Source organism: Ovis canadensis, chromosome 14 (assembly GCF_042477335.2).
Source record: "Ovis canadensis isolate MfBH-ARS-UI-01 breed Bighorn chromosome 14, ARS-UI_OviCan_v2, whole genome shotgun sequence".
Taxonomy (NCBI): domain Eukaryota; kingdom Metazoa; phylum Chordata; class Mammalia; order Artiodactyla; family Bovidae; genus Ovis; species Ovis canadensis.
This window is the reverse complement of record NC_091258.1, coordinates 73,408,177-73,427,458: the sequence shown is the minus strand read 5'-3', so window position 1 is coordinate 73,427,458 and position 19,282 is coordinate 73,408,177. Positions and strand designations below refer to the sequence as shown.

At 43.8% G+C, this 19,282-nt stretch overlaps 1 long non-coding RNA gene across 1 annotated transcript; it reads right to left on the bottom strand.

Annotated features, from left to right (window-relative positions):
• Positions 1–2,967: 2,967 nt before the first annotated feature.
• LOC138419215 (uncharacterized) lies at positions 2,968–15,014 on the bottom strand. Its single transcript, XR_011248890.1, has 2 exons — positions 14,837–15,014; positions 2,968–5,268 (listed from the first exon to the last, which is right to left on the bottom strand). It is a non-coding gene; the product is annotated as an uncharacterized lncRNA (long non-coding RNA).
• Between the last annotated feature and the right edge of the window lie 4,268 nt (positions 15,015–19,282).

Here is a 19,282-nt window from a genome sequence, read left to right as displayed (position 1 = left end):
TTCTTTTTTGCATTTCTTTTCCATGGGGATGGTCTTGATCCCTGTCTCCTGTACAGTGTCACGAACCTCATTCCATAGTTCATCAGGCACTCTGTCTATCAGATCTAGGCCCTTAAATCTATTTCTCACTCCCACTGTATAATCATAAGGGATTTGATTTAGGCCATACCTGAATGGTATAGCGGTTTTCCCTACTTTCTTCAATTTAAGTCTGAATTTGGTAATAAGGAGTTCATGATCTGAGCCACAGTCAGCTCCTGGTCCTGTTTTTGTTGACTGTAGAGAGCTTATCCATCTTTGGCTGCATAGAATATAATCAACCTGATTTCGGTGTTGCTATAATACCAAGAAAAGTCAAAGAAGATAAATATACATGTAATAGTTAGAAATGGAACCTTAGGAATATTAACCCAATTATAATAAAACAACAACAAAGGCCTGAGAACCTCAGTGTATGTACCTCAGAACATCAGTGAGGAGCCTTGGGTGTTCCTTTGGGCTGTGTTGTGTCTGGTCCTCTCACATCTTAGAGACATCAGTATGTATTGAAAGACGTTCCTCTCAATCAATGTCAGGGGTCTGGGTTGAACCAGAACCCAGAGGTTATATTGACGCCAAAATCTTGGCTCTCTCTGAACAAATGCCAAACTGAAATACTTGAAATACAAACACAGAGTTATGGAGGAGTAAAAGTGGCTTTCCATTTGTGTGAGGATAAAAGGGAAAACTTTAGGCCCCCTCCTTGGTGAGTAGGGAGAGGTTATATCATCCACTAGGGATATATGCTAAGCATCAAGGCAGTAACAGTCTTGTATTCTTGTTTCCTCTGCAAAGTTGTAAAAGGATGGGGTTGGTGACAAGATGGAGTTTTGTGCAGGGTCTTAGGTGGTCTGGTTTCATAATCAGTGCAGTGGTAAAGAATGCACCTGCCAATACAGGAGACTTAGGTTCGATTCCTGGGTTGGGAAGATCCCCTAGAGGAAGAAATGGCAACCCACTTTGTGTCCATTGGGTCAAAAGAGTTGGAACGATTGATCCGGTGTCAGCATCCTTCTTTGATCAGCAACTGTTCTGCCCTTTGGAACTCACAGAAGGTCATGGAGGCTGCAGTCCTGTCTATGAGAAATGGGAACCAAAAAGACCTCTGTGCCTGGGAGCCCCACAGGGCCCTGCTCTGCAGCCTCAACACTAGGAAAAATATTTTCCATTTTGCCATTTCTCTGGTGATCATGGAAAAAAAAAGTCTTTGCACAGCACCCTGGATATTATGTGTATGATTAGACAGTAATGAACTATCATACTGATGTAACTAAATAATCTCCTTATCTCCTCTTTTACCAGCTGTGCTCTGGTGAAGAAACAGTTGCTGAGAATAAGCCTTTCTTCATTAATAAAGTGAAAAAGCAGTCAGATATTTTCTGTGCCCTGAAATAGCAAGCTGCGTGTGAACTGTCCATGTTCCAGATGCAGACAGTACACATGGATGTGGACAGATGTGGTGTTACCTTAAAACGGTTTGGCCCAGATACCTGGTGGAAAGTCTTCATGAAATTTCAAGAGTAGATGTACTGAGGATTTAGCACATATGAAGTTGTAAATACAAACTGAACTGAATTATCCAAGAAATACTCAACATTGTTGGGAAAACAAAATTAAACACCAAAGTGAATGGGCTTGGAAATGATCATACTGAGAGGGTAACACGCAGGAAGGTCAGGGGTCCCCAAATGGAGGATACAGGCTGCAAGTGTCAATGTTTTTTATTTTTCTCTACGCGGCAGGAGGAGGACACAAACTGCAAGTGTCAGGTATTTCCCCCTTTTCTATTCAAAATTTTAATTTTGTAAAGGAGGTTTCTCTTAAAATTCTGTGTTGCTATGATGACACCTGGTTCCACCTGAACTTAACTTTTCTCAAACCTTGAGCTAACCAATGCGTTTTTCTTATGAAAATGCTTTTATTAAGCTATGATAATAAACTATGTATTTACCCAAGACTCTTCAGGTCGGTTTGCTAAAGAGACTCAGAACCGATAGTGGCTCAACAAATCAGTATGTTTTACTCATACGATTGTTCTCCTAATCTATGGTAATGAAACTATTTATTTGTTTGGAAACCTGCCTTTCTTCAAGATTCAAGTCAATCGTTTTATGGCCCAGGAAAACTCACCTTGTGCCAATGTTATCTCAAAATGCATGTTATGGGTGAGCGGCCTGGTGCCAATCTCTGAGTTTTGAGACATTTCCTTTCTCCAATTAGCAGCCTGCTAGTAGCTATATAACATTCCACTAAAGACTAGCAGGGGGGCACTCTTTCTGTCCCCTTCTGATGTCTATGTCAGAAACTTTGTCTCTTTTATACTTTAATAAAACTGTATTACATAAAAGCTCTGAGTGCTCAAACCTCATCATTGGCCCCGGACTGAATTCCTCTCCTCCGGATGCCAAGAATCTCAGAGTCTTTCACAGCTCAGCAACAACCTTTCAATACTAAGTGAATAAGTCAGAAAAGGGGACGACAGAGGATGAGATGGCTGGATGGCATTACCGACTCGATGGACATGAGTTTGAGTAGATTTCGGGAGTTGGTGATCGACAAGGAGGCCTGGCCTGCTGTGATTCATGGAGTCACAAAGAGTCGGACACAACTGAGCGACTGGACTGAACTGAAGGCAGAGAAAGATAAAGATTAGACATCACTTATATTTGGAATCTGAAAAAAGATACCAATGAACTCATTTACAAAACAGAAACATCCGATTGTATAGCACAGAGCTCTGCTCAATGTTATGTGGCAGCCTCGATGGGACAGGGGTTTGGGGGAGAATGGATACATGCATATGTGTGGCTGAGTCCCTCGACTGTCATTTATCCCGATCCCTTAAAAGATCTGAATCCTCTTGGGACCCAGTAGTACCCTACACCCAGACACACGTCACCCCCCAGTATAAATCCACCTCACTCCACCTCGTCTTTGTGCTTTTATTACAATTTGAAAGGAGTAGGTTCACAATGTTTTGTTAGTATCAGGCACAGAGCAAACTGAATCAGTTATATTTTTTAAATTATTATTATTTATTGCCACATAAATTAATGGCAATTTAAGCATGACTGTGCACTAAAATGTTTGCCCCAATGGTTATATTTGTAAGGTTTCTCTCCAGTATGAATTCTCCCATGAATTACAAGGATTGAATTTCGATGAAAGGCCTGCCTACATACATCACATTTACACGGTTTCTCTCCAGTATGAACTACAAGGCCTGAATTTCGACTAAAGGCCTTTCCACACATATCACATTTATATAATTTCTCTCCAGTATGAAATCTCCAGTGAACTACAAGCCTTGCATTTACACTAAAGGCCTTGCCACATAGATTACATTTATATGGTTTGTCTCCAGTATGCCTTCTCCAATGAATTACAAGTACTGACTTTCAAGTATCACCACGGCCACATACTTCACATGTATATGTTTCACTCCAGTATGAGGGGTCTGATGAACTGTACACCTTGCTTTTCGACTAAAGGCCTTTCCACACACATCACATGTATATGGATTCTCTCCAGTATGAACTCTCCGATGAACTACAAGCCTTGCATTTACATTAAAGGCCTTGCCACATAGATCACATTTATATGGTTTCTCTCCAGTATGCATTCTCCAATGAATTACAAGTATTGACTTTCGAGTATAGCCACGGCCACATACTTCACATGTATGTGATTTCGCTCCAGTATGAAGGGTCTGATGAACTGTACACCTTGCTTTTTGACTAAAGGCCTTTCCACACACATCACATTTACATGCTTTCTTTCTGGTATGTGCTCTCCGATGAACTAAACGCCTTGAACTTACACTAAAGGCCTTGCCACATACATCACATTTATATGGTTTTCCTTCGGTATGAATTCTCTGATGAATTAAAAATATTGACTTTTGAGTATAGCCATGGCCACATACTTCACATGTATATGGTTTCTCTCCAGTAGTACTCTCCAATGAACTACAAGCCTTAAATTTATACTAAAGACCTTGCCACACACATCACATTTATATGGTTTCTCTCCGGTATGAACTCTTTATTGAATTCCAAGGTACGACTTTCAAGTAAAGCCATGACCACATACTTCACATGTATACGGTTTCTCTCCAGTATGAAGGGTCTGATGAACTGTACGCCTCGCTTTTCGCCTAAAGGCCTTTCCACACACATCACATTTACATGGTTTCTCTCCAGTATGAACTCACCGATGATGTTGCAGCTGTGTATGCTGTTTAAAGCAGTGGCCACATACAGCACATTTATATGGTTTTTCTCCAGTATGATTTCTCTGATGAACAATAAGGGTCGATTTATTATTAAAAGACTTACAACATATGGTACATTTATATGCTTTTCTTCCTGTATGGATTCCTTGATGTCTAGTGAGTTCTGCTGCTGCTGCTGCTGCTGCTGCTGCTGCTAAGTTTCTTCAGTCGTCCGATTCTGTGTGACCCCATAGACGGCAGCCAACCAGGCTCCACCATCCCTGGGATTCTCCAAGCAAGAACACGGGAGTGGGTTGCCATTTCCTTCTCCAATGCATGAAAGTGAAAAGTGAAAGTGAAGTCACTGAGTCGCATCGAACTTTCAGTGACCCCATGGACTGCAGCCTACCAGGCTCCTCCATCCATGGGATTTTCCAGGCAAGAGTACTGGAGTGGGGTGCCATTGCCTTCTCCGAGTGAATTCTGAGTCCTGAAGAAAAGTTATGTTACACTCATTACAACTGTACGTATTTTTCTTCTGTGCTTCCTGGTCTCGTACCAGTTCTGAGGGATGTATAACGGCACTCTCTTGTTTATGAGAATTGCCTTTCAAACACTATGAGTTCTCTGAGGTGGTAAACCTGAGGTGCTATTGTTGATATTCACCACAACCTGACTACATTCAGAAACTGTCCCTTCAGATTCAAGTATCTGCAACTGATCCTGAAAGCTTGATCCATGCCTTTCAACAGGCTTATTTCCTGCATCACTTCTACCATCATGATCTCTTCTATCGGTGAGATTTTTGTTATGGGATAGAGAGGTTTCTCTGTCATTTCTTTCATCATCTGTCCACAGAGACTCCAAATCATGCATATTTTTCTGTTTCTTTCTGAAGAAATAATCTTCAATTTCATGGCTTTCGGCGCTTCCAAACACCACTCTTTGAAAAATTTCTTCTTTACCACTGTCTCCTTTTGCCTGTAACTTCTTGATCATATGTATTTGAGACACATCTATGAAATACAAACACCATATGCATTCTGTCAATTACAATTCATAAATAAACTGTCTCATGCTGAGTACATGGTATTACACCAAAAGGCATATCCATGCCGAACAGAATTAGGCATCTTCCCAATGATGATCTTAAAAATGTTTCAAACACTAAACGAATAGAACTCTTTAAAAATCAAAGAGTAATCACATGTGATCCAAATTAATTTTAGGGTACGTAGCTTCAAAGATACATTGAGAACATATTAATTTTTTCCAAACTCATGTCAGTTCTTAAAGAAAAGGGTATTTTTGCACCATGACTTCTAAACTCATTCTACTTGGTAGTAAACACACTATTGTCTCATAATTGAGGAGAAAATATGGCATGTTGTACATACTTTATGCATACTTATAAATAAGTAAATGGTAAAGAACAGATAGCGCTACATAGGTGACTTGGTAGTAAAAAATTAGCCTGCCAGTGCAGGAGATATAGGATAGGGAGCTTCAATCCCTAGGTGGCAGACATCCCCTGAGGAGGAAATGGCAGTCACCAAACCATTTTTGCCTGAAAACAATTCCATAGATAAGGAGCTTAGCAGGCTCCTGTCCATGAGATCACAAAGAGTCAGACAGAATGATCAACTGAACAAGCATTCATTAACAGGCAATACACTGCAATGGTAAATAATCCCAAAGAAGCACTTTAACGAATAATGGAAAACAGAAATAGCAGCTGACAACTGTTCAGTAAATTCCCTAAAATAATGGAAAAAAAATAGAAAAATTTTCTAAATACCTCTTATAAATCTATCAGCAGATAGATGTATAGGCATTTTATGACATTGACAAGTTGTTCCTGTCAGTTACATTGTGTAATACATAAAGGCCATCATCTTTAAATAACAAAATATTAATAAATGAAACATTCTTGACTTGAAGGACAGTCATTCAGTACAGCAATTCCCTATTTATACAGTAACTTTAACTTGCTCAGTTCATTGGTTCCAAGATACATGTCAAGGAATAAGCTTTGGGGCCTTCCTTCTGGCTCAGAGGTAAAGAATCCACCTGGTAATTAATGCACAAGAGTTCCAATCCTCTCCCGAGAAGTTCCCTCATACCTTGGGATCAACTAAGCCTGTAGGCCACAACTCTGTGTTCCAGAGTTTGGGAGTCACAACTACTGTGCACAGGCATAGAGCCAACACACTGTAACAAGAGAAGGCATTAGAATGAGAAGTCTGTGCACTGCAAGTAGAGAGTAGCCCTTGCCTGCCACAAGTGGCGAAAAGCCCCTGAGGCAACAAAGATCCAGTGCAACCAAAAATAAAAACATTTAAAAAATGTAATGTATTGGTATGAAGAAAACCAATATTATTTGAAAACCTATTAACCAGAGTCAGAGACAACACTCATAAAAATGAAAAGTAAAATAAAAACATACAAGCTGTAAAGTAGACAAAGAGATGTCACAATAAGCAAGACAGGAAGTAAATATATTCTTTAAGCAAAAGTAATCCTTGAGGCAAATTCCCTGGTGGTCCAGTTGTTAGGACTACACATATACACTGGAGGAGGCACAGATTCCATCCAGGAATGGGCAACTAACACAACCTGCCACATGGCACAGTGGGGGGGGGGGGGGGGACAAACAAACCAGTAACTTCTGACCTTTTCTGTAAAACAGGCAACGTTCTATGCCACCTAACAGCACTAATTACCTCCATTTTACAAATAAAGGTAGTGGATTCACAGGGTTCCTGTACACAACTCCATGGAATATGAAAGTAAATGAGGAAAAGCAGGACTGAAACCAAGACATACAGATTCATACATGCTCTGAACCATCAGGGCCCACTTGGGCAGAACAGAGGACAAAAAGTTACAATGAACTCCAGGAGTGTAAAAAGGAAACTTCAGATCAGACACAAGAACTGACCTGTGTAATTGTGTTACTCAGCCATCCTTCATGGAAATTGTTTCCAAGGCACCAACAAGATATCAATTCAGGTCGTGTCTAAGAGAGGACCTCAATCAATATGCACTGTCCTTACAAGTTTCCTGAGTTACAATCACAGAAGATCCTAACCATATTCCTGTTACACACACCCCTGAAGGATGTGGCAAAAGTAATAACAACAAGAACAGCTGAGGGCTCTGAACAGAAAGACAGGTTGAGGGCAGATCTGTGTAGGATCTGAGACACCAAATGCAATCGAAGAGCTGCCAGTCTTTCCCTTCTTCCAGTGAGGTCTCCCAAGTGCAGCAAATAGGAAGAGAACCAGCCTGGGTCCAGAATAATCTCTGGAGATGTCAGTGATGTTCTACACAGACCAAAAAGCAGGCATCCGATGGAATTCAGCACAGAAGGGGGACAAAGAGGAAACAGATCCCTTTGAAACACCTCATCACATGCTTCCCATAGACAAGCAACAACACTGACAGGAGTCAAATGACAGATTGTTACAGATCATATAAAGACTTTGCCTTTTGGGACCTCTTTTCTTGGAGGTCCACTTTGCATAAAAACTTTTTCTAATTAAATCCTTTTCTTCATTTAGAAGCAGCCACCTGTAAATCAGACCTACTTTCTTTCTCCCTAATAAAATGTAATTTTCTGAAAGGAGACTGATGGGCTCCATGGTAAATGTTTTGAATGTGTCATCTTCCCCTTTGCATTCCCTGAGATAAGAGATACATGGGCTCCAGTTGAGCAATTTATACCCAACAAAAACAGGGTAAGTACACAGTCATTCTCTAATCTCAGGGAATAATTATGGCAAGGACAAAGAAAGGAAAAACCCTTGTTTGTTAAGAGAGACACTGTTCCTTTCAATAAACTATGTCCTTTACTGTCTATCAACTGCCTCATCATCTAAATTTGTTCTTGACTAGGCAGACTGTGTGGATCACAATAAACTGTGGAAAATTCTGAGAGAGATTTGAAGACCAGATCACCTGACCTGACTCTTGAGAAATCTGTATGCAGGTCAGGAAGCAACAGTTAGAACTGGACATGGAACAACAGACTGGTTCCAAAGAGGAAAAGGAGTACGTCAAGGCTGTATATTGTCACCCTGCTTATTTAATTTATATGCAGAGTACATCATGAGAAACGCTGGACTGGATGAAGCACAAGCTGGAATCAAGACTGCCGGGAGAAATATCAATAACCTCAGACATGCAGATGACACCATCCTTATGGCAGAAAGTGAAGAGGAACTAAAAAGACTCTTGATGAAAGTAAAAGAGGAGAGTGAAAAAGTTGGCTTAAAGCTCGATATTCAGAAAACGAAGATCATGGCATCCGGTCCCATCACTTCATGGCAAATGGATGGGGAAACAGTGGAAACAGTGTCAGACTTTATTTTTTGGGGCTCCAAAATCACTGCAGATGGTGACTGCAGCCATGAAATTAAAAGACGCTTACTCCATGCAGGAAAAGTTATGACCAACCTAGATCGCATATTCAAAAGCAGAGACATTACTTTGCCGACTAAGGTCCCTCAGGTCAAGGCTTTGGTTTTTCCTGTGGTCATGTATGGATGTGAGAGTTGGACTGTGAAGAAGGCTGAGCACCGAAGAATTGATGCTTTTGAACTGTGGTGTTGGAGAAGACTCTTGAGAGTCCCTTGGACTGCAAGGAGATCCAACCAGTCCATTCTGAAGCAGATCAGCCCTAGGATTTCTTTGGAAGGAATGATGCTAAAGCTCAAACTCCAGTACTTTGGCCACCTGATGTGAAGAGTTGACTCATTGGAAAAGACCTGATGCTGGGAGGGATCAGGGGCAGAAGGAGAATGGACGACCAAGGATGAGATGGCTGGATGGCATCATTGACTCGATGGGCGTCAGTCTGAGTGAACTCCGGGAGTTGGTGATAAGACAGGGAGGCCTGGCGTGCTGCAATTCATGGGTTCGCAAAGAGTCGGACACGACTGAGCAACTCAACTGAACTGAGGCAGGCCAGTCTAGGGACCTTAGCCCTTAACGTTGGCTGCTGTGGTCCAGGGGTTAGGTGTCTCAATCTGGGAAATTAAGAACTTGCTTCCAGCTTCCGCTCACTGCCATTCACTGCTATGAGCATCCCAAATCAATGTCATTGCTCATACATTTTGTTACTAACAACACAGGTCTTACTTTCCTTAAACAACCATGAACTGTCCATTATATTAGCATTTTGTAGAATGGTGACCATAAATACAGTGATAACTTCTAAAAAACATTTGCTTTCTTATGAAGAACATCTCAGGGTAGCAGCAAACATTAATAATCCAAAAACTCTTTAGTTTCTCTATGACAGAAAATTATCAGTAATCAGTGCCTATGTGTGTGCTAAATCGCTTCAGGCATGTACAACTCTTTGCAAACCCATGGACTGTAGCCTGCCAGCTCCTCCATGGGATTCTCCAGGCAAGGACACTGAAGTGGGTTGCTGTTTACTTCTCCAGGGATCTTTCCAATGCAGAGATTGAACTCTCAGTATTCAGTGTAATACAATAAAAGCATTACACAGTTTGATGACTCAACTCATGTCTTACTTAGATGAGCAAACAAACGTTTTTTTACTAGATATTTAGCAGTGAATATATCCCAGTTCATGTGCATCTGAAATTCATTTAGGTTAATTTCTCGTAACTGTTTGATTTGTAAGTGCTTAGTTTTTCTTTTTTAAAGCCAACAGAATTACATCTCACTTACAAAGTAACCTCAGCAATATTATCCAAAAACACACAGTGTGACATGCATAAATCCAGACACACAGATGGACAGACAGACACCATAGTTTTCAGCTTGAGATTGAAAATGTCTCTTTGACCTTTTTCTTTCCCTTTGGTTTGAAATTCTAATTTGCCCAAGGTTGAGGCCTCAGGCAAAGTGGGTTATGTATGTCAAGGACTTGGTAAAGGCTGCCTGCTGTGCTAAGCTGCTTCAGGCACGCTGGACGAGCTACCACTTTTAACCTTCGTTCTGAAGTTTATTTCCTAATTGTTTACATGTTTATTTTCCTGTTTTCACTCCATGTAAATCAGGTGCATACTATTGGTTTTATTGGGAACAAAGGAGGACATTGGGAAATATCATACAGGAACATCCATAAACAGGGGAGTAGGTTTTAGGGGGCCAGAGTCTATAAAAGCTCCACGACAGACAGAGTGTGGAGAAAATAACTCAAGTGCAAATTATTAGTATATAATCCTCAAATTAACTATAATTTGATTTCACCATGAAAAGAAACTTCAACGGATTCTTTCAACCTTGAGAGCCTTTGGGGCATTACGAGGTTCTGTTATGAAGAAGTGAAATCGGATAAAACTGTGTTATTTGAAGAAAAATGATTGTTGTGAACAAAGAAATATTGATTATACGAATGCAGGTCCAGATCAGTTCAGTTCAGTTGCTCAGTTGTGTCCGACTCTTTGCGACCCCATGAATCGCAGCACGCCAGGCCTCCGTGTCCATCACCAACTCCCGGAGTTCACTCAGACTCACGTCCATCGAGTCAGTGATGCCAAATGCAGGTAACTCCTTCAAAATACTTATTTCTCACAGGACATTCCTGGTGGTCACAGGAATTCCAGGTTAAGAACCTGCCTTGCAACAAAGGGGACTCAATCCTTGTTCAATCCTTGGTTGCGGATATAAGATCCCACATGCAGCAGAGTAACTAAGCCCAGGTACCACAAAGACAGAGCAGGCATACTCCAGAGCCCCCCTGCCAGGATGAAAGGTCCTGTGTGATGCAAAAAAGATCTCGTGATCCACAACTAAGGCCCATTGGAGTCAAATAAATAAATATTTTAAAAAAATATACTGATTCTGCTTCCTTTGGGTATATAATCAGAAGTGAGACTCTGAGATCCTATGCATGTTCTCTTTTTAATATTTGAGGAACTTCCATACTGTTTTCCATGTACTATTTACATTCCCACCAACCATTCACAAGAGTTCCTGTTTACCTGTATTGTGCAGGTATGTGGCACATGCACGTGATTTGGAAAGACATGGAGAGAACCTCATTGCACTGGCAGCAAGAAATAGCAGCTGCATCATCTCCAGAATAAGCCTTTGTACTTCAGATTGCTATGGAGCTGATGGTCCTCGGAGTCTACGAATAATCCTTCCCTGTGCCCATGAGCTAAGTCACTTCAGCCATGTCTGACTCTTTGCGACCCTATGGACTGTAGTCCACCAGACTCCTCTGATCATGGAGTAGGTTGTCATGCCCTCCTCCCAACTCAGGAATCAAACCCGCGTCTCTTCTGTCTCCTGCACTGGCAGGTGATTCTTTATCAACAGCATCACCTGGGGAGCCCGATCTTTCCTTACATCCTGAGATTTAATGGCCCCTCCCTAATGAAATCCCTCTGCCATCAAAGTTTAGCACCATTTTCCTTCTAGGTTGAAAGGCCCTTATGAAATTTCATCTGGTTCAACACACTCTCCACACATTCAGTAATAATCCATCCATTGTGCTATGCAATCCCCAGAAAGATACCAAGGTTTAACAACTCATGCATTTATGATGGAATAATACACATGAAGGTGCCCAAGCAGCAAACCGGATTCAAGACAGCTTCTTATCAGTCACAGTGACCTCAGCCAGCCCAAAAACTGTCATCTCCAAACTCTAATAATAAAAAGATGTGTCTGCTGATGCACATGTCCCAGTGAGACTTCAACAACTTCCAAAGATACACTCCAAGGTCTTTTTCCCCTTCCAAATCCATCGGAAACCCTCTTCATTACAACTCAAAATAACAGAAAATACTAAAAGTAACCTGCAATATCATCTCCGGGATTTTACCAACAGTTATTTTAATGTTGCACAGTGATTCTTGCCCTTCCAAAAGACATCACAAAATCCACTCCATGGAGTTGATGCTGTGGGGAACCTTCTGGATCCCACCTCCAGGACTAACGCACCCATCCCTCCCTGTGGGCTCAGCTCAGGCCTTGATTCTAACACACTGCAGGGTAACAGTCCTCTTCCCAATTCCACTTCCTTCCTTCCTCCACAGGTGTGATCATGACCTTCCCAATCAACCAACACACACAAACCTCAGTCACAGCATCTGTGTCCCACGGAAACTGAGCTAAGACACTGTGGCATGCCCACCCTTCCAGGCAACCCACAATTAGCCATGAGCCCACATCCAGGTCCTCCAGTCAAAACTGAGACCACCCTTGTCAACAGTTCCACACAACGTGATCCCACAACTGTTGCAGGAAGAGCCAATTCTGATTCCAAGTTGGAATGGTTTCTTTGCCTTGCTTTTCACTGCTGTGGTTATTGTAATCCTCCATAATGGCTGGCCTCAGAGGACCCTACCTCTTGGCCTGACTGTTAAACTAAAGTGCCTTTGTTGAGCTCACAGGGAGTTGCTCTGATCTCACAACCTGTGAATGGCTGCAGGAAAGAAGAGATGAACACAGAAGGCTGGCTGTCCCTGAGATGTACTGCAAGACTGATGGCCCGTTACTGATGGCCCTTTTTACCTTACTTCCCCACTGCCTCTCCCTCTCGATCCTCCCTTCTGACTTTATTTCCTCATTGCTTCTTTCTCTGGTTTCATAAAAGAATCTGGCATCCAGACACCAACAAGATGGCTATCTTGAGATATTAGCTAGCCATCTTCTTGGTTGGCTGGTTTTCAAAATGAAGTCCCATTGTTTGCCTCAAGAAGTCATCTCCCCGAAGCACTGGTCTCTCTCGCAGGCAGCAGAGCGAGCCTGTATTGGGTCACACCACTGTGCTTGCAACACACGCATACACCATTCATAGGGCTCATCCAGAGGCCGAAACCTGCCTCCTCTCACAACTCTCCTAGACCCCCGATAGCTTCCTCTCCACTTTCCCACATTTTTTTCACCACTTTTCTGTGCTCTGTTGAGCAACAGGGCTAAACAGTAGCGACCACTGGGCCCGGGCAACACACAGAAACACACAAGCCTCAAATGCAAGGGCACTGGGCACTCAGTATGGAGACCAAGAAACTGGCCCTCCTGGGAAAACATGCCAGGAACTGGGGATATCACAAAGTTTTAAAGATCCTTGAGATTTGGCTCTATTGAGCTCAGGGAAGAAGTCACAGAGAAAGGCCCCAATCTCACTGCCGCCTGTTGTCCCTGACTGACCTAATGGAAAATACCCCAGCTCTTTAAGGAATGGGGGGCCTCCTTCATAGCCTCTTAGATTCCAAAGCTTCTGGCCACTCTAACCACAGTAAAATCAGTATCCCACACTCTGAGTAGATAAACCGCTGAAAGCAATGCATTTCCCCACTACAGCCCTCATTATGAAGTCTCCCATTAACAGGATTGCCAGTCCTCACAGGCTTCCATTCTTAAGATCTTATTATCCAATCAGCCCACATGTTGCACACCAAGACCTGAGCCTATTAATAACCCTGACTCTACATCCCACACAGCTGTGTACAGCACTCCTGTCACTGGCTTCACAATTCTAGGACAACCTCCCTTCTCCGATTAATTTTAATTAATGAAACAACCCACTCCTACTCAACTCTATCAAAGGTCTGTTAGTTAGAAGCATTTTCAACTAAATTTTTATCTCTGACAATATTCCACCAACAACATTCCCACAAATAACCAGGTCTCATTACTTGAAGCTAACTGCTCCTTGTCCACCTGCCCCACATAATCATCTTAGGATTAGTGTAGCACTGACAGTCAACCTTGATGCACAAAATCTAAAACTATCCTTTAAATGTCTTCAGATTCTCCGATCTCGTATACACCACTTTCCACTGCACTTGTCAGCAGTCCATAATTCAGCATTATCCACACTCGGTCTCACTGACTGGAAAACTACCAACCAAAACTCAATTCTTTAATTCAAGTAAAACACTAGTATCAGACCAAAGAGGCGTCCCAGATGGCTCAGTGGTTACAATCCTCTTGCCAATGGAGGTGCAAGAGATGGGGGTTTTATCCCTGAGTCAGAAGATCCCCAGGATTAGGAAATGGCAACCCACTCCAGTATTCTTGCCTGGGAAATCCCATGGACACAGGAGCCTGGCGGGCTACACTCCATGGAGTCTCAAAGAGTTGGAAATCTCTGAGCATAGAGACCATTTTATATTTTTATTGATTCTAGAGCTCATACCAGTAAGTAGCATCACTGAAAATAATCTCCTAAAGTGAAGAGTCTCTGTAGTCAATTTATTACCCTGGTCATATAAACCAGAAAAGGACAGTAATACGCCTCCGTAACACTCGAGAAAGAACTCCAGCTCCACCACCAGTTGCAAAGATGAAATTCTAAGCTAGCTCCTCAACAAGTGTTTTGGTATATTTACAAAATTATCAAGTGCCATGTCTCAATTATAATGACTTTCCCCTATAAATTACTATATATTTCGTGCACGATATATGTTACCTCAGGATTTTACACTGAAAGGAAATCAGACCACGGGCCTCTCAAGGTAACAACTGAATTTACTTGGGGAGGAAAGGCTGGGGGATTAGGAAGGTCCGAAGTGACCCGCGACCAAAGATATAGAGTAGAGGGGACCCTACGGGCGGAGCTGAACAAGACTGAAAAGCAAAAAACAGTACCTCACTATTCTCGGGGAGCCCGCACCTACTAAGTCTCGGCTTCAGGAATTGCTGTAAACTCTCGTCCTTCAAGTGGCGACACCAGAGACGCAAGCGTTAGGTTCCAGAGGAAAGGGACAGCGAGGGGCGGAGCCTAGGACACACGCCCGCGCCTGGACGTGTGTCTGGACGTGTGAGCGGGGCCGAGCGGGGCCGAGCGGGGCCGAGCGGGGCCGAGCGGGGCCGAGCGGGGCCGAGCGGGGCCGAGCGGGGCCGAGCGGGGCCGAGCGGGGCCGAGCGGGGCCGAGCGGGGCCGAGCGGGGCCGAGCGGGGCCGAGCGGGGCCGAGCGGGGCCGAGCGGGGCCGAGCGGGGCCGAGCGGGGCCGAGCGGGGCCGAGCGGGGCCGAGCGGGGCCGAGCGGGGCCGAGCGGGGCCGAGCGGGGCCGAGCGGGGCCGAGCGGGGCCGAGCGGGGCCGAGCGGGGCCGAGCGGGGCCGAGCGGGGCCGAGCGGGGCCGAGCGGGGCCGAGCGGGGCCGAGCGGGGCCGAGCGGGGCCGAGCGGGGCCGAGCGGGGCCGAGCGGGGCCGAGCGGGGCCGAGCGGGGCCGAGCGGGGCCGAGCGGGGCCGAGCGGGGCCGAGCGGGGCCGAGCGGGGCCGAGCGGGGCCGAGCGGGGCCGAGCGGGGCCGAGCGGGGCCGAGCGGGGCCGAGCGGGGCCGAGCGGGGCCGAGCGGGGCCGAGCGGGGCCGAGCGGGGCCGAGCGGGGCCGAGCGGGGCCGAGCGGGGCCGAGCGGGGCCGAGCGGGGCCGAGCGGGGCCGAGCGGGGCCGAGCGGGGCCGAGCGGGGCCGAGCGGGGCCGAGCGGGGCCGAGCGGGGCCGAGCGGGGCCGAGCGAGTTTGAGTAAACTCTGGGAGTTGGTGATGGACAGGGAGGCCTGGCGTGCTGCAGTCCATGGGGGTCACAAACAGTCGGACATGGTTCTTTGTTTCAGCGACTGAACCAAGCTGTCCTTGGAGTCCTGCTGCTGAGGCTGAAGTGATTCAGAGGCCTGGAAACTGAAACCTGGTCTGGTGGCCAGGTTGGGGTTGGATGGGGGTTGATGTGGGGTGCTGGTGGGGTGGGGCTGGATGTGGGGTGCTGGCTGGACCCAGGAATATTCCTGCAATTAGAATTTAAGCAGTTTAAGTAAACAAGAACTGGCTTTATGTAGAGATGAAAAGCTAGAATGTGAAACACACAACTCTTGAAAGCGCTACTTCTAAGGAGAAAAAATGGCTTGACCGTCCACTTCTTCAAGGATCAAGCTTTTAGTCACTGCAGTGGCCCAGTGAAAGTGCACCCTGAGGGGAAAGCAGGATTGAGAAAAGCAGGCACCATACTTTTGGACATTCTGGCCTTGGTAGTTCGGGAAGAGTCTCTTGGGGCCGAGCTTCAAGGATGAAGCTTATTAGTGACTGCAGTGGCCCAGTGAAAGTGCACCCTAAGGGGAAAGCAGGATTGAGAAAAGCAGGCACCATACTGTGCTTTGGACATTCTGGCCTTGGTAGTTCAGGAAGGGTCTCTTGGGTCCATCCACCTCTTCAGCAAGTCCAGTGAAGTTTGAGGGAGTCTCTCCTGGTTTTCAGATCTCCCAGTTATTGATTGATGACCCCCATTTTGTTTGGCAGTGTTTTAACATACAGAGCACCCAGTTTAAAAGACACTGAGTAGAACTTCCCTGGTGGTCCAGTGGGAAATAATTTACCTGCCAATGCATAGGACCCGGGTTTGATCCCTGGTCTGGGAGGATCCCACGTGCCTCAGAGCAACTAAACCCATGCAACACAAGTACTGAGCCTGTGCTCTAAAGCCTGTGCTCTGCAACAACAGTACCCACAGCAATGAGAAGCCTGCACACAAGTAACTAGAAAGTCGCTTCTCCTTGCTACAGCTAGAGAAAGCCCACCTGCTGCAAAAAGAGGCTCAGCACAGCCAAAAAAAAAAAAAAGACTGAGTCCTCTGGACTGACCAAAAGAAGCATCAAAATGCCAGTCTCCAACCATACCCCAGCCAAGTGTCTCTGGACAATTCATAGCCCGATTGCTGCAAAAAGAGAAAGAAGCCAGCACAATGAAGACTTAGCATAGCCAAAAATGAATTTCAAAGATTATTAAAGAGAGAAAAAAAACTTTTAATGAGAAATGAACTCTTGTCTATGAAAGTTTCTGTTCCATGTTTGTGATGACAAAGCTTCAACTACTTATATGAGAAAAACTTGTTTACATCATAATATATAATACTTAAGTCAGTACTTCAATGTAATGCAATGTCAAATTACTATCAGATCATTTGATGGTAACTAGGCAATTTACTTCTTGTTGAAAAATTGTAATATATTTTCTCTCGTTTCTTTGTTGTCTGTTTCTGAAAGATCTGTCAGATGTGGGCAATAAAGCACATTGTAAAATATAAAGCCTTATGAAGATATTAGAATTCATTTTCACCAAAATTATCAACTTGGCACTATTTATAAATATGTCTATGTGTATTATCTGACTGAACTCAGTTGCTAAAGGAACTGTCTTTCTTCACATTTACAGGGCACCTACTATGTTCCTTGTCATTGTCTACGTGCATTTTAATGTTACAAAAGCCTTAAAATAACCCACTGACTTATGTATTTGTTAGTGTAAGGCAGGAAAGAAATGTAAATTAAACATTCAATCTGGGTGGATAGAAAAGATAACGGTAAGGAAAAACTATTGAAAAAAAAATAGGATGGCAGGATTTAAGAGATTAGCACTGAAACATATATATTCAGTTCAGTTCAGTTCAGTTCAGTTGCTCAGTCGTGTCCGACTCTTTGCGACCCCATGAATCACAGCACTCCAGGCCTCCCTGTCCATCACAGACTCGTGTCCATCGAGTCAGTGATGCCATCCAGCCATCTCATCCTCTGTAGTCCCCTTCTCCTCCTACCCCCAATCCCTCCCAGCATCAGAGTCTTTTCTAATGAGTCAACTCTTCTCATATTACCATATGTAAAAGAGCCTGTGGGAGTTTGATGTATGAGCAAGTGCTCTGGGACAATCTGGAGGAATACGGTGGTGAGAGAGGTGGGTGCAGGAGGGAGGGGACATATGTACGCCTATGGCCTATTCATGTGGATGTACAGCAAAAACCATCACAATATTGAAAAAAAAAAATTAAGTGATGGTGAGTTAGGCCTGAACACAGAATCAAATCTTTCCCACACCTAACACATTTGTGTAGTTTTCCTCCAGTTTGAATTTTCTGAGGGTCAAAAAGTTGATATATTTTACCACATTCTCTACATGTCTAAGTTTTGACTGCCGTATGGATTCTCAGATGATCTGCACCGTCATTCCTTGTGACCGAAGGGTTTGCCACATAATAACATTTATGTGGTTTCTCTCCTGTATGAGCTGCCTAATGAGCAGTTCATTCTGAACATGCACTGGAAACTGCCACATTCATTTCACTTGTATCTTTTCTATGCAGTATGAATTCTCTGAATTATAAGGCCTGAACACTGACTAAAGGCTCTGTCACACTCACGACATTTGCACTAAAATGTTTCTCACAACTGTCACATTTCTAATGTTTCTCTCTAGTATGAATTCTCCTATGGTTTCTAAGTTCGTCATTTCATGTAAAGCACTGGCCATATACATCATATTTATATGGTTTCTCTCCTGTCTGAACTGCCTGATGATGAGTTATGGATGACTGTGCCTAAATGGTTTGTCAGAATTTTTATATTTGTAAGGTTCTTTCCAGTATGAATTCTCTGATGAACTGCAAGGTTTGCATTCACACTGAAAGCCCTGCCACATATACCTCATTTATATGGTTTCTCTCCAGTATGAACTCTCTGATGAATACCAAGGTTTCCAGTATGACTAAACGCCTTGCCACACACATCACATTTAGGTGGCTTCTCTCCAGTATGAACATGCTGATGAACAGTAAGGTTTAAACTTCCTCTGAAAGCCTTGCCACATATATCACATTTATATGGTTTCTCTCCAGTATGAAGACTCCAATGAACAGTAAGGTTTGCAGTATGACTAAACACCTTGTCACACACATTGCATTTGTATGGCTTCTTTCCAGTATGAATTCTCTGACGAACTGCAAGGTTTTAAGTTTGACTAAAGGCCTTGCTGCATACATCACATTTATATGGTTTCTCTCTCATATGATATCTCCAATGAATTACAAATTTTGCAGCTTGATTAAAGGCCTTGCTATATACATCACATTTATGTGGTTTCTCTCCAGTATGAATTCTCCAATGCATTGCAAGTTTTGTCGTTTGATTAAAAGCCTTGTCGCACACGTCGCATTTATATGGTTTTCCTCCTGTATGGATTCTTTGAGGTCTAGTGAGTTCTGAGTCCTGAAGAAAGGTTATGTCATACTCATTGCACTTGTCAGGTCTTTTCTTTTGTGTTTCATGGTCTTGTA